Source organism: Hyperoodon ampullatus (genome assembly GCF_949752795.1).
Source record: "Hyperoodon ampullatus genome assembly, chromosome: 4".
Taxonomy (NCBI): domain Eukaryota; kingdom Metazoa; phylum Chordata; class Mammalia; order Artiodactyla; family Ziphiidae; genus Hyperoodon; species Hyperoodon ampullatus.
Genome location: NC_136917.1, coordinates 106,270,731 through 106,287,393, shown reverse-complemented (window position 1 = coordinate 106,287,393; position 16,663 = coordinate 106,270,731).

The window sequence follows — 16,663 nt, the reverse complement described above, 5'->3', positions numbered from 1 at the left end:
TAAGATATACATGCACACAACATAAGAGCACCTAAATACATAAAGCATATATTAACAGACACAAGGGAGAAATTGACAGCAACACAATAATAGTAAGGGCCTTTAACAGCCCCACTTAAATCAATGGACAAATCATCCAGATAGAAAATTAATAAGGAAACACTGGCCTCAAATAACACATTAGACCAAATGGATTTTATACACATATATAGACCATTCTATCAAAAAGCAGTAGAGTACACGTTCATTTCAAGTGCACATGGAACATTCTCCAGGATAGATTACATGTTAGGCAACAAAACAAACTCTCACTAAATTTAAGAAAACTGAAATTATATCGAGTATCTTTTCTGACCACAAGTCTATGAGACTAGAAATCAACTACAATGAAAAAACTGCAAAAAACACAAACATGTGGAGCTAAACAATATGCTACTAAACAACCAATGGATTACTGAAGAAATTTAAAAAGAAATTTAAAAATACCTGGAGACAAATGAAAATGGAAGCACAAAGATCCAAATCCATGGGAAGCAGCAAAAGCAGTTCTAAGAGGGAAGTGTATAGAAATATAAGCCTAAGAAATCTCAAGTAAACAAACTAACCTCACAACTAAAGGAACCAGAAAAAAGAAAACACAAAACCCAAAGTTAGAAGATATAGAAGAAATCTAAGTGTCCATTAACAGATGAATGGACAAAGAAGATGTGGAATATGGAATGGAATACTACTCAGCCATTAAAAAGAATGAAATTTTGTCATTTGCAGCAGCATGGATGGACTTGAAAGGTATTATGCTAAGTGAAATAAGTCAGAGAGAGAAAGACAAATACTGTATGATATCACTTATATGTAGAATCTAAAAAAACACAACCAACTAGTGAATATAACAAAAAAGAAACAGGCTCACAGATATAGAGATCAAATTAGTGGTTACCAGTGGGGAGAGGCAAGAGGGAAGGGGCAATACAGGAGGGTAAGGGATTAAGAGGTACAAACTATTATGTATAAAATAAACTACAAGGATATATTGTACAATACATGAAATACAGAAAATATTTTATAACTACAAATAGAGCAAAATCTTTAAAAATTTTGAATCATTACATTGTTCACATGTAACTTATCTAATATTGTATATTAACTATACTTCAATTAAAAAATAGGATTAAAAAAGGGGGTCCTTGTTTGTGGAAGGTTCAGTGCTTCAATAAAATGCAATACAACTTTGATTAAAAGATCTGAAATGATACCTTGTCCCCATTGGCCACAAATTGAGCTTTGAGGTTAGAATCACAACATTTCCCTGGCAAATCATTCAAATATCTAGTCACCATTTGAAAGAAAAACTGTTCCAAATGTAATGTTATACATTATGGTACTATTAAACCTTCCTCTGTTAAAAACAAAACAAAACAAAAAACCCAAAGTTAGTAGAACAACACAAACAATAAGATTAGAGATCAAGGCAGAAATAAATGAAATAGAGACTAAAAAAAATTAGAAAAGATCAATGAAACTAAGATCTGGTTCTTCAAAAAGATAAGCAAAATTTATAAATCTTCAGTCAGTCTAAGCAAGAAAAAGGAGAGCCCATATCAATAAAATTAGAAATGAAAAAGAAGTTAACAACTGATGCTCAAGAAATACAAAGGATTATAAGAGATTACTATGAACAATTATATGCCAATAAAATGGACAACCTAGAAGACATGAACAAATTCCTAGAAATGTATAATCTCTCAAGACTGAAACAGGAAGAAATAGAAAATACAAACAGACTAACTACCAGTAATGAAAATGTCAGTAAAAAAACAAACAAAAAACCCTCCCAACAAACATAAATCCAGGAAGAGCTTCACAGGTGAATTATACCAAACATTTGAGAAGAGTTAACACCTATCCTTCTCAAACTATTTCAAAGAATAGCAGAGGAAGGAATGTTTCTTAACTCATTCTATGAGGCCAGCATCACCTGATACCAAAATCAGAGAAAGATATCACAAAAAAGGAAAGGACAGGCTAATATCACTGATGAATATAGACTCAAAAATACTCAACAAAATATTAGCAAACTGAATTCAACAATATATTAAAAGGATCATACATCATGATTAAGTGGGATTTATCCCAGGGATGCAAGGATGATTCAATATCCACAAATCAATGTGATACACCACATTAACAAAATGAAGAATAAAAATCATATGATCATCTCAACAGATGCAGAAAAAAACATCTGACAAAATTCAACATTCATTTATGATAAAACCCTCCAGAAAGTGGGTATAGAGGGAACATACCCAACATAATAAAGACCATTATGATAAGCCCATAGCTAACATCATACTCAAGATGAAAAGCTGAAAGCATTTTCTCTAAGATTGGGAGCAAGACAAGGATGCCCACTCTCACCACTGTAATTCAACATAGTACAGGAAGTCCTAGTCACAGCAATCAGATGAGAAAAAGAAATAAAAGGAATCCAAATTGGAAGGGAAGAAGTAAAACACTCACTGTTTGCAGAAGACATGATACTATACATAGAAAATCCTAAAGTTGCCACCAAAAACTATGAGAGCTTGTCAATGAATTTGATGTAGTTGCAGGATACACAATTAATATACAGAAATCTGTTGCATTTCTATACACTAACAATCAACTAGAAGAAAGAGAAATTAAGAAAATAATCCAGTTTACCATCACATCAAAAAGAATTAAAGAACCTAGAAATAAATCTAAGGAAGTAAAAAACCTGTACTCAGAAAACTATGAGACACTGATGAAAGAAACTGAAGACGATACAAACGGATGGAAAATTACACTGTATTCATGGATTAGAAGAATTATTATTGTTAAAATAACCATACTACCCGAGGTGATCTACAAATTTAATGCAATCCTTATCAAAATACCAATGTCTTTTTTCACAGAACTAGAACAAATAATTTAAAACACAAAAGAGCCCAAATAGCTACAACAATCTTGAGAAAAAAGAATAGAGCTGGAGGAATCCTGTCCCTGACTATACCACAAAGCTACAGTAATCAAAACAGTATGGTATTGGCACAAAAGCAGACATATAGCTCAATGGAACAGAATTGAGAACCTGTAAATAAACTCATACACTTATGGTCAATTAATCTATGACAAAGGAGGCATGAATATACAGTAAGGAAATGACAGTCTCTTCAATAAATGGTGCTGGGAAAACTGGACTGCTACATGTAAAAGAATGAAATTGGAACATTTTCTTACACATATACAAAAATAAACTCAAAATGGATTAAAGACCTAAATATAATACCAGAAACTTTAAAACTCCTAGAATTCAACATAGGCAGAAGAGTCTTTGACATGAACTGTAGCAATATTTTTTTGGGATCTGTCTCCTAAGGCAAAATATATAAAAGCAAAAATACACAAATGGGACCTAATGAAACTTAAAAGCTTTTGCACAGCATAGGAAACTATCCACAAAATGAAAGGACAACCTACTGAACGGGAGAAAATATTTGCAAATGATATGACCAACAAGCAGTTAATAGCCAAAATACATAAACAGCCCATACAACTCAACATCAAAAAAACAAACAACTTGATTAAAAAAATGGGTAGAAGAACTGAATAGACATTTTTCCAAAGAAGACATACATATGGCCAACTGGCACATGAAAAGATGTGCAACATTGCTAATTATTAGAGAAATGTAAAACAAAACCACAATGAGATACCGTGTCACATCTGTCAGAATGGCCATCACCAAACAGACCATAAATAACAACTGTTGGCGGGGATGTGAAGAAAAGGGAACTCTTGTACACTGCTGATGGGAATGTAAATTGGTGCTTCTGCTATGGAAAACTTTATGGAAGTTTCTCAAAAAACTAAAAATAGAACTACCATATAACCCAGCAATTCCACTCCTAGATATATATCCCAAAAAAACCCAAAACACTGATTTGAAAAGATACATGCACTCCAATGTTCATAGCAGTATTATTTACAATTGCCAAGATATGGAAGCAAGCTGATTGTCCATCAACAGACAAATGGATAAAGAAGATGTGGTACATATATACAATGGAATATTACTTAGCCATAAAAAAGAATGAAAATTTTGCCATTTTTAACAATATGGATGAATTTGGAGTGCATTATGCTAAATGAAATAAGTCAGAGAAAGACAATTACTATATGTTATCACTTATATGTGGAATATAAAAAATAAAACAAATGAATATAATGAAACAGAAACAGACTCAGATATAAATTAGTGATTACAGTGGGGAAAGGGAAGGGGGAGGGGCAAGATAGGGATTAAGAGGTACAAACTACTATGTGTAAAATAAATAAGCTACAAGGATATATTGTACCACACAGGGAATATAGCCAATATTTTATAATAGCTTTAAATGAAGCATAACTTATAAAAATTTTGAATCACTATGGTGCACACCTAAAACTATTATAATACTGTAAATCAACTATAATTCAATAAAAACTAAAATAAAATGCAAAAAAAGAAGTCTTGTAATCCTACTCAAAATTTTTTTGCTCTCACTAAATTTAAAAAAAAGTCCTAAACTTCATTGAAGTATAATTTACATACAATGAATGCATTCATTTTAAGTGAACAGTTTGGTGACTTTTGACAAATAAGTACAACCATGTAACCACCACAATCAAGATACAGAACATTTCCAACATCCCCAAAAGATTCCCTTGTGTTTTTCCTTAGTTTGTCCCTCCCCTCCTCACTAGACCCAGACAACCAGTGATCTTTCTATCATTATAGATTAAATTTGTCTCTTTTAGTGTTTCATATATATGAATCAAAAGGTTTATACTCTTTAGTATCTAAAGTCTTTCACTCAGCGTAATGTTTTTGATATTTATTCAGTTGTTGAATGTAGCAGACGTTCAGTCCTTGTTATTGCTAAGGAGTATCCCATTGTATGGATATCATAATTTATTTATGCATTTACTTGGGTATGGACAGTAGGTTGTTCTGATTTGGAGCTATTAAAACTGTGTACAAGCCCCTGTGTCCTTGCCTTTTAAAGTAAAAGGCTGACTCAAGAATTAATGATTGGGAAACGTGAAGATGTAGAAGCAAAGAATAGCTGTTGGGCTGTCACAATTTAGACCATAAATACGCCACAGAGCAGAATCACCGAACTCACACTTCCCTGAGAGATATAAAGGCCTGACACACATTCCTAAATTGTTTTAATAGGAAGCAGACCCCCACCAGATGAAAACTGCTGACTGCAAGAACACAGACCCTAGACTGGTTGGAAGCAGAAGGTTGATGATGCTGATTCCCAATTACGTCACTACCAACTAATCAGAAGAATGTCTTCAAGCCGATCATGTCCAGCTCCTTGAACCACTACTATCACACTCCCCTCACTACCTGCTTCAGGATGGGGATACAGTCTTGAGGACATTAGCCTTTGCCTGGCAAAGCAATGAAAGCTATCCTTTTCTGCTTCACCCAAAACTCTGTCTCCAAGATTCAATTTGGTGCCAGTGTACAGAGGCCGGGTTTGGCAACACTATTATGAATAAATCTATGAAACTTCATAAACAAATCTTTGTGTGGACCTGTTTTTATTGCTGTTGGGTGAATACCTAAGGATAGAATTGCTGGGTCATATGGTAAATGGATGTTTAACTTTATAAGAAACTGCCTAAGTGTTTCCTACAGTGATTGTACCACTGTACATCCCCACCAAAAATGTATGAGAATTCCTATTCTATATATTTGCTTATACTTAGTATTATTAGTTTAAAATTATTTTACCTATTCTGATGGGCTTGTGCTATGTCTCATTGTGGTTTTAATTTGCATTTCACTAATAATTAAGAGCATTTTTTATTTCCTTATTTGCTATTTTCTTTTATGAAATTTCTGTTAAAATATTTGCCTAATTTTAACTAGATTGCATATGTTCTTATTATTCAGTTTTAAGAGTTCTTTACATTCTGGATATAGTCCTTAGTTGGAGATACTTATTACAAATATTTTCTCTCTGTTTGTGGTATTTTATTTTTTTATTGGTGTCTGTCATTGAGCAGAAGTTTAAATGTTGATAATGTCCAATATACCTTTTTTTTTTGTCTTTTATGGTTTGTACTTTTTTGCCCTAAGAAATTTTCAACAAGCTTAAGGTTGCAAAGCTTTTTCTTACATTTTCTTCCAGAAGCTTCATCATTTAGAGTTCATATTTAGTACTATGGTTCATTTCAAACTATTGTTGTGTATCACATGAGATGAGGATCAAGACTCAGTTTTTCTCTATATAGTTGTCTAGTTGTTCCAATACTATTTGTTGTAAAGACTATCTTTTCCTCATTGAATTACCTTCATGCTGTGTAGAAAATTAATTGAGGTTATATTATGTGAGTCAATTATTGTACTCCATTTTGTTCCATTGATTTATTTCTCTATCCTTATGCCAAATATCACATTGTCTTGATTACTGCAGCTTTATAATAAGTCTTGAAACCAGATAGTATAAGTTCTTCAACACTGTTCTTTTTTAAAAAATTCTTTTGGTTATTTTTAGTTCTTTGCATTTCAATATGAATTTTATATGAGTCTGTCAATTTTCAACAAAAGCCTGGGGGGTTCTGATTGGAACTGCATTAAATCTATTGACCAATGCTGACCAATGGGATACAATGTTTCTTAGTCCATTCAGGGTACTATAAAAAAAAAAATAGCACAAACTGGGTATCTTATAAACAGCAAAAATCTGTTTCTCACTGTTCTGGAGGTTGGAAGTTTGAGATCAAGGTGCCTGCATATTTAGGTTCTGTGTTTGTTGAGGGCCTGCATCTGGTTTATAAAAAGTAGTATTCTAGCTGTAACTTCACATGTCAGAACAGGCAAGGAATCTTTCTCAGGCTACTTTTATAAGGGCACTAATCTCATTCATAAGGGCAGAGCCTTCATGACCTAATCACCTTGAAAGGCCCCACTTCTTAATACCATCACATTAGGGGATAGTTTTCAACCTATGAATTGGGGGAAACACAAACATTCAGATCATAGTACCATCCAAGACAAAATATGAGGCACATACATAATTTAAATTTTTCTGGTAGCAACACCAAAAAAGTAAAAAAATAACCTGACTGGTAACATGGCTCTAGACAACTCCAGACCAAAAATCTTTCATCTATATAACTCAAAAATCAAAAGGAGATCCTGACAATTTACAATTAGACCCTACTAAGAAGTCCTCTGGTCCAGCTTAAGTCACCAATTTGTGTTGGGACAATCACTGTAGCCCCAGGGATGGGGCAGTATGTTGGGCTCATTATGAGTCAGGGACCCACCCAGCTTTTGGCTAGGGAAGTGGATACTAATGGCAGTTCCCACTAGAAACATATGGATGGATTAGGAAAGGAGAAATTCCACAAAAGAAGGGGATATTTCTATTAGGATAATGTAATACGGGGCAGAGTATTAGTTTAACAAAACAGCTGCTGTACACTATGTCATGCAAGCATTTCTAGAAACTGGGATTTTTGGGGTTCCTCTTTTTTTAAAAAAGGAAGCTTTAGGGGCAAAGTGGTGTTGATTTGAAGGGTTATCCACTTTCCCTTTAGACTTAAGAGATTTGACTTCCTCAACTATGCAAGATATAGAATTAGAAGCACTTTCAATTCTACAGCCAAACTCATTCCCATAGAGGTAGAAGATCCAGTTCAGTTCTCAATGAACAAATACTCAAGCCAAAGATTATTTAAATAACAACAATCATATTTCAGATACACCACATGAACTGTTATGTCCTCATAAGCTACCCATTTCTAGAAATAATTCTCAATTTGAATTCGTGTTTTAAAAATGCCACAAGACCTTATAATGCTACAACAGGGTTTAGTTCTTCAGAGAAACTCGTATCACCCAAAGGATGCCAAGCTCCAGGTCAAAGAATATATGACTTTGAAGACTGAACTCTTAATTTAAAATTCCTCTTTAATTCATGTTAGATTACACCATAATACAAGAAAAGAGAGAGGCTGCGTATGTTGTCAAATTTAATGGCAAAAGTTACATAGATTTGGCTAATTAAATAATAAGTGGATTCTGACTTATATTGAGGTGAATGTCAGAATTCATCAGTGTGAGTGTTATTTGACAGGGGTGATAAATCCTGTTCTCTAGGGTTGATATTTTTCATTACCCTTGCGCATCCTAGGGCATTTCAAATATACTGAGAGGGCTGAATTAGCAACGCCTGATTTACTGATACCTTTAGGGTGGCCACTCTAATTAGCACATATCTGAGATCTTTAAAGAGCTTAAACTGGATTCATGCAAAGTGAAAAGAGATGGCAAAGATAACAGTACATGATTATATGCATATATAGAATATTATAGATGCTTCATATGAAAGGAGATGCTGATGGAGGCTGGAGTGGGATAAGAAAGCAAAATGGTTATATTGAGAGAGTTTCTAAGGATGAGGAAAATTGAGACAAACTATTTTCAGGTCTTACAATTCACTGCCAAAACCTCAAATAACTGAATTTCAACTAGCCAATGATAACATTTTACAGTAAATCATTGATTTGGAACCTAAATTGTCCAAGGAAGTGAACATACAGAGATATTTTATATTTATGGAGTTCTGATCATTCTTTTAGTTCCCCCTTTCCTCCCTCTATGATATTTTCCTACTGTCATCACCTCCACTTTCCTCCAGACCCCACAGCCTGAATCTGTTGTGATAGACCACATACTAGCCTGCAGGAAATGTTATAAGCTCATTTATTCTTAATACAAAAATGCAGAAATATAAGATAAGAGAAGAAGAAATACCATGTTATTAGTGTTGGGGCCCTCTGCTCATGTAACCTTGGCCTTTATGAAGTCACAGGGACAATCCAGTAAAGACTAACTAGTCTGATTTACAGAATCCAAGGAAACCTACTGATCTCATGGTGTACAATGGGATCATGGTAAATATGATGTAACACATCACGCTGAGCTCTCAGAAATTTCACAAAACTTTATATATTCTCTTTCCCCATTGAAACAGTTTTCACTTTGCCACACTGTTTAGCCTTCTTCTCAACATTATCAAGAGTGGAGGAAGAAGCTTGCAAGTAAGAACTTCACTTGCAATTGGGAGGTGGTTGTCTTTAGTAGCCCCATTTGCTGAAGACTTGCAGATGGTGACCTCTTATAATTCTAGCCAATCCACACTTAAAGGCTGAAGGACTCCAGTAACTGGGGTCCAGTGATACCATTCAGGTCATATGTGTTTTGCCTATTATCCAGCACAAATAAATAAGGTGAAGACCAAGAATATATTGGTACTCTATAGCAGATATGTTAAACCATAAAGAATATAGGTTGTTAATGAAAATGCAGCATGTTTAAATGCCAGCAGTAATTGACATTATCTGTAAAGGGCAAAGGACTGAGGGCATTATTTAGAGTATAAGAATGGAGAGGAATTTAGGCCAGAGTAATAAGGGGATGTGAGTTACTCACTGTAAGATCTTTGTCCGTGGCCTGGGCACACAAGATTGCTTACCTCAATTCAAGTTGTATAGACCAATTTTTAAAGTCTTTCCAAAAATCCTACCAAGGGCTAAGGCTTAGATATTTTGTTTTACTACTCAATATTTGTTGAACTCTATTTTGGAGTTAACTCAAATATATATTAACTTTCCCAAGTTATTGAGGAGCAATACAGTGAAGCAGAAATCAAGATAATTTTCTTATCAATTTTATCAATGAGAGTAGAAGCAGCAGTGGCAGCAACAAACAAACTTTTTGTGTGTGTTTGGCACTGTGGATGAAGAGAAGCATATACTTTAGCCCCTTAATGGGTTTATAGTTAATTTCTAAATATCCTTTGTAAAAGGAAGTATTTGAGTAAATTAGATGCAAAACAAAAAAAAAATTACTATCTACTTATGAATGGTACTTTTAAAACTTTTACATATACCGTAGTCTTAAATAATTTTTAGCATCAGCATTTAGGATTACATTCCTAAGTATGCCTTTGAAAAATAAAAGAAAACAAGCTTCTGTATACATTAGCTCAACTCAGCTTCTTCATGGACTCTTAACTTTCTTAATATTAGAGTCTAATAATTAAAAAACTACTAAGAGGCCTTTCACCTTTTAAAAGGTCACATTTATTATGAGTTTAATCCACTAGTGTACAAATTCTTATCAATTACTTAAAAGAAGAAATATATCATTAAAAATAACTAAGCAGGGCTTCCCTGGTGGCGCAGTGGTTGAGAATCTGCCTGCCAATGCAGGGGACACGAGTTCGAGCCCCGGTCTGGGAAGATCCCACATGCCGCAGAGCAACTGGGCCCGTGAGCCACAACTACTGAGCCTGCGCATCTGGAGCTTGTGCTCCGCAACAAGAGAGGCCGCGATGGTGAGAGGCCCGCGCACCGCGATGAAGAGTGGCCCCACTTGCCGCAACTAGAGAAAGCCCTTGCCCAGAAAACGAAGACCCAACACAGCCAAAAATAAATAAATTAATTAATTTTAAAAAAATAACTAAGCAAAATTCAAGGAGCAATTTCAATATCTGTAAGAAACACAGTCGTTATTCTAGGCATGGGATGCTAATATATTACAGTTACTATTATACCTATGTAGAAATCCAATTTAAAGATATGCAAAGCACCAGTACATTTAAAAGTTTTGTAAGATATATGTAGTATGGAAAGTAGTCTACAAAAAATCAGATGCATAATATGATCTCAATTTTGGTAGGCTGTATGTATATATTTATGAAGAGATATACATTGAAATGTAAAGTTTGTGGTAGGCTTACAGATGAACATTATAAATTCTTTATACTTTGTTTTCCAAAATTTCCACAATAAACAATTATTATGTTAAAAGTCATTAAAGATAAAATTGTTCAGGTATTATGAGTACATGTGGGTTGATTAGCTGATAAATGATTCAAGAAAATTGTGGGTGGAGTCTGAACTCTGTGCACTAGGCTATCCTATGTTCATTATGAAACATGGCACTAGCAGTACATGGGAATTTTCAGCCACAGTTGCACTTCCAAATCATAATATATTATTTCATAGTGTCATAAACAAAGAATAACAGCAAAAGATGTATACAGAAATATTAAGAATATAAGTATCAGCAAGGAATCCAATAGGACTTAAAACCAGTATTTTTTAAAGCTATTAAGTATATATGTAGGTGATGACAGACAGAGTTGGCTATAACTGATAGTGTATTTTCATTTTAAAATTTAAAATCAGATAATTTGAGCATCATATAACTATGTAAGCAAAATTTCCTACTTATTTCTTGTCATGGGTTCCTTGTGTAATTACAGAATAGTTTTAGTTCTCTTCTTTGTCAAAAGATGAACATCCTGAGAAAATAAAAACAGGTATTTAAAAACTCTAAGACAGATCAGCAAAGCACAGAGAAATCATGTACTACTATCTGTAGCAACTTCCTAAATTGCTACTTACTCATCTGTCTTTAGCTGGTGAAAAACTGTGCTAGGCGAATGGTGACAAATGAGTGGCTTCTGAATCTACTGTAAGCAAAACAGTGAAACTGCTGTGGGTTTAACATGTATTTGCAAGCATGATTTAAGATAATTCAAAACTTATTGCTCGCAAGAAGTATATGAGTTATGAGAAATATATCTTTTATATTTTGCTATGGTTGATCAGTAAAATACTGTAGGTTGCAAGAGAGAGCATTGGAACATTAACTTACTGTTTGTAATTTTGAAAACTGGAGAAAAATACTTTTAGAGAAAAATATCCTTTGCAATAGATATTTTTGGAAGTATGTGGGGAAAGTGTCTTCAACATATACTGCTGAGACTGGCTGGCTGGGGAGCCTGGCAGCAGGTGTGTGTCCCTGTGGGAAAAATCACAGCCCAGTCCTTGGGTGCCTGTGAGGGTCTGCACTTGCCCAGAAGTACTGTCATCTCCAGAGGGCATGACAGGTCAAAGAAGAGACTGTGGGAAAAAGGAAAACTTTTGATATTTTACTTCCTTTCATGGTACACTTTTCCTGCATTTTGCATAAGGGACCCCACGTTTTCATTTTGCTCTTGGCCCCAAAAATTATGTAGCTGATCCTGGTGTCAGGAAACACAATACAAAGGGTCTATAATTTATGATTGTGAGCAGAGCATAAACAAATTTCATCTTACTTGGGACCATGGGTTTACTCAGATAATGCTTTATTTCCAAGTTCAGAGACTTGTAACTATTTTCTATTTTTCTTTTCAGGATAGAGAAAGGCTGCTTATAGCAAAGCTTCTGAATAAACAAAAGGTTTATTAGATTCTTTTTTTTATTGTGCAAGATTCCTGGTCCATATCACGCTGTGATTTGCAGTTTCCTACAAATTAAAGCTGTACAAAAGGCTCAAAGGAGATTTTTGAATAATAAAAATGAAGGAACCATACTTAAATATGGTAAAGATTATTTGTGCAAAATCAACAGCAAATATCACTCTAAAGGGTGAAAAGCTAAAAATTAAAATTAGTGATAATATACATCATCATTATAATACAACTTGTTTTGGGGGTTGTAGAGAATGGAGTAAATCAGAAAAGTGAGTCAGAATAGAGATCCTAGTATATATGGGATCAGTATATATGGCACTTGAATATCTCAAAGATAAGTTTATCAATTCTTTGGGGGAGGGGTACATTTTAAATAAGTGGCAGCATAGGCTATCTATTTGGAAGAAAATAGAATCATCCTTTAACTTTTGTAAAAAGCAGAAAATAATTCCAGACGCAGTTAAAACTTGAATTTGAGAACAATACAAATTTTAAAAGAAAACTTAGGAGAGTACAGGCTGAGGTACTGGTAACATTTTAATCAAGACAAACCATTATAGAAAAGTAATAAACACTTAACCATACAAAATGTTTTAAAGTAGCAAGATATCAAAACCAAAGTAAATAAAAATGAAAATATTAGAAGATATTTTCAAATTAAAGATTTATGTACAATATACAAAGAGCTCATAAATTATTAACAAAATAATTTAAAATGGAAAAACAAAAGCTATTGAAGGCAGTTCACCAAAAAGTAAATTCAAAATTGCTAATAAACAAATGAACATACACTCAACCACTTTTATGAAAGGAAATGTAAAATAATGTAAAAATAGCTTATTATTTCATATCTGTTTGGCCAAATTTACAAAGAGAGGTGACATCTACCGGTAGATGGGATTCAGGGGAAAGGGTATTCTACCTGCTGGTAGAAATATGAATTATTTTGAGGAAAACTTGATCAATAGCTATTAAAACTGAAAATAGCCCTTGCCCTTTGGCCCCCAAATCCCATCCCTATGCCATAGGGAAAGAAAGCACTACACATGCAAGGAAATATATAGAGAGGCTCAAATATATACAAAATATATAATATTTAGTGACCAAGAAAGTACATAAAAGAAATGTCTATCAACAGGAGAATGGATGAATAATTTCTGAGCATATTTATTATAGAATATTATGTAGCTATTATAAATACTGAGGTAGACCTATACCAGTTGACTTGGACGGTTTCTGTGATGTGTATAAAAAAGCAGATGCAGGGTGGTGCAGTGGTTAAGAATCCACCTGCCAGTGCAGGGGACATGGGCTCAATCCCTGGTCTGGGAAGATCCCACATGCTGCGGAGCAACTAAGCCTGTGCGCCACAACTACTGAGCCTGCGCTCTAGAGTTTACAAGCCACAACTACTGAGCCTGAGAGCTACAACTACTGTGCCTGTGTTCCACAACTACTGAAACCCGTGCACCTAGAGTCCATGCTCTTTAACAAGAGAATCCACTGCAATGAGAAGCCTGTGCACTGCAATGAAGAGTAGCCCCCACTCGCCACAACGAGAGAAAGCCCACATGCAGCAACGAAGATCCAATGCAGCCAAAAATAAATTAATTAATTAATTTTAAAAAAAGAAAAAAAAAGCAGATGCACAGAAAAATGTGTCTATTACCTCCTTAACATATATAATGCACATAAACACATCATATATATGATTATATGGCATTTGTTTACTGAGAACGTGATTTTTAAAATTATAGTCCTTTCTCTTGCCACTTTTATTCAACATAGTTTTGGAAGTCCTAATCATGGCAATCAAAGAAGAAATAGAAATAAAAGGGGCTTCCCTGATGGCACAGTGGTTGAGAGTCCGCCTGCCAATGCAGGGGACACGGGTTCGTGCCCCGGTCCGGGAGGATCCCACATGCCGCGGAGCAGCTGGGCCCGTGAGCCGTGGCCGCTGAGGCTGTGCGTCCAGAGCCTGTGCTCCGCAACAGGAGAGGCCACAGCAGTGAGAGGCCCGTGTACCACAAAAAAAAATAAAAATAAAAAAAAAGAGAAAGAAATAAAAGGAATCCAAACTAGAAACGAAGTAAAACTGTCACTGTTTGCAGATAAAATGATACTATATGTAGAAAATCCTAAAGATTCTGACAGAAAACTATTAGAGCTTATCAATGAATTCAGTAAAGTGGCAGGATACAAAATTAATACACAGAAATCTGTTGCATTCCTATACACTAACAACAAAAGATCATAAAGAGAAATTAAGGAAACAATCTCATTTACCATCACATCAAAAAGAATAAAATGCCTAGGAATAAACCTATCTAAGGAGGCAAAAGACCTGTACTCAGAAAACTATAAGATGCTGATGAAAGAAACCGAAGATGACACAAACAGATGGAAAGATATACCATGTTCTTGGATTAGAAGAATCAATATTGTCAAAATGACTGTACTACCCAAGGTAATCTACAGATTCAATGCAATTCCTATCAAATTACCAATGTCATTTTTTGCAGATCTAGAATAAAAAAATCTTAAAATTTGTATGTAAGCACAAAAGACCCTGAATAGCCACAGCAATCTTGAGAAAGAAAAATGGAGCTGGAGGAATCAGGCTCCCTTCTTCAGACTGTACTATAAAGCTACAGTAATCAAAACAGTATGGTACTGGCACATAAACAGACACATAGATCAGTGGAACAGGATAGGAAGCCCAAAAATAAATCCATGCACCTCTGGTCAATTAATCTATGAAAAAGGAGGCAAGACTATACAATGCAGAAGAGACAGGCTCTTCAATAAGAGGTACTGGGAAAACTGGACAGCTACATGCACAAGAATAAAATTAGAAATTCTCTAAACCATACACAAAAACAAACTCAAAATGGATTAAAGACCTAAAGATAAGACCAGATACTATAAAACTCTTAGAGGAAAACACAGGCAAAACACTCTTTGACATAAATCGCAGCAATATCTTTTCAGATCCACCTCTGAGAGTAATGAAAATAAAACCAAAAATAAACAAATAGGACACAATTAAACTTAAAAGCTTTTGCACAGTAAAGGAAACCATAAACAAAATGAAAAGACAACTTGCAGAATGGGAGAACATATTTGCAGATGATGCAACCAACAAGGGATTAATTTCCCAAACATACAATCTGCTCATGCAGCTCAATATCAGAAAAACAAACAACCCAATAAAAGAAATGGGCAGAAGATCTAAACAGACATTTCTCCAAAGAAGACATACAGGTGGCCAAAAAACACATGAAAAAGTGCTCAACATTGCTAATTTTTAGAGAAATGCAAATCAAGCTACAATGAGATATCACTTCACACAGGTCAGAAAATGGTCATCATCAAAAAGTCTACAAATAATAAATGCTGGAGAGGGTGTGGAGAAAAGGGAACCCTCCTACACTGTTGGTGGGAATGGAATTTGATAGAGCCACTACGGAGAGCAGTATGGAGGTTCCTTAAGGAACTAAAAATAGAGCTACCATGTGATCCAGCAAGCCCACTCCTGGGCATAGATCCAGAGATAACTATAATTCAAAAACATATATGCACCTCAATGTTCACTGAAGCACTATTTACAATAGCCAAGACACGGAAGCAACCTAAATGCCCATCAACAGATGAATGAATAAAGAAGAGGTGGTAAATATATACAATGGAATATTACTCAGCTATAAAAAGAATGAAATAATGCCATTTGTAGCAACATGGATGGACCTCCAGATTATCATACTAAGTGAAGTAAGCCAGAGAAAGACAAATATCATATGATATCACTTATATGTGGAATCTAAAAAAATGATACAAATGAACTTATTTACAAAATAGAAACAGACTCACAGACTTTGAAAACAAACTTATGGTTACCACAGAGGAAATGTGTGTGGGGGGGAATAAATTAGGAGGTTGGGATTAACATATACACACTAATATATATAAAATAGATAATCAGAAAGGACCTATGTATGGCACAGGGAACTCTATTCAATACTGTAATAACCCATATAGGAAAAAAATGTGAAAAAGAATAGATACATGTATATGTATAACTAAATAACTTTGCTATACATCTGAAACTAACACAACACTGTTAATCAAATACACTCTAACATAAAAAGAGAATTAAAAAATAAAGTTAAATAATAAAAATTATAGTCTTTTCTAAAAATTACAAAATTATTAAACCTTGTCAAAATTAAAACAATATAGATATGCATAAGGTGAAATATGAAAATTTCTTTTTACCCCTTCCCCATGGCACTGTTAAGAGTTTGATGTGCATTCTTCCAGAACTT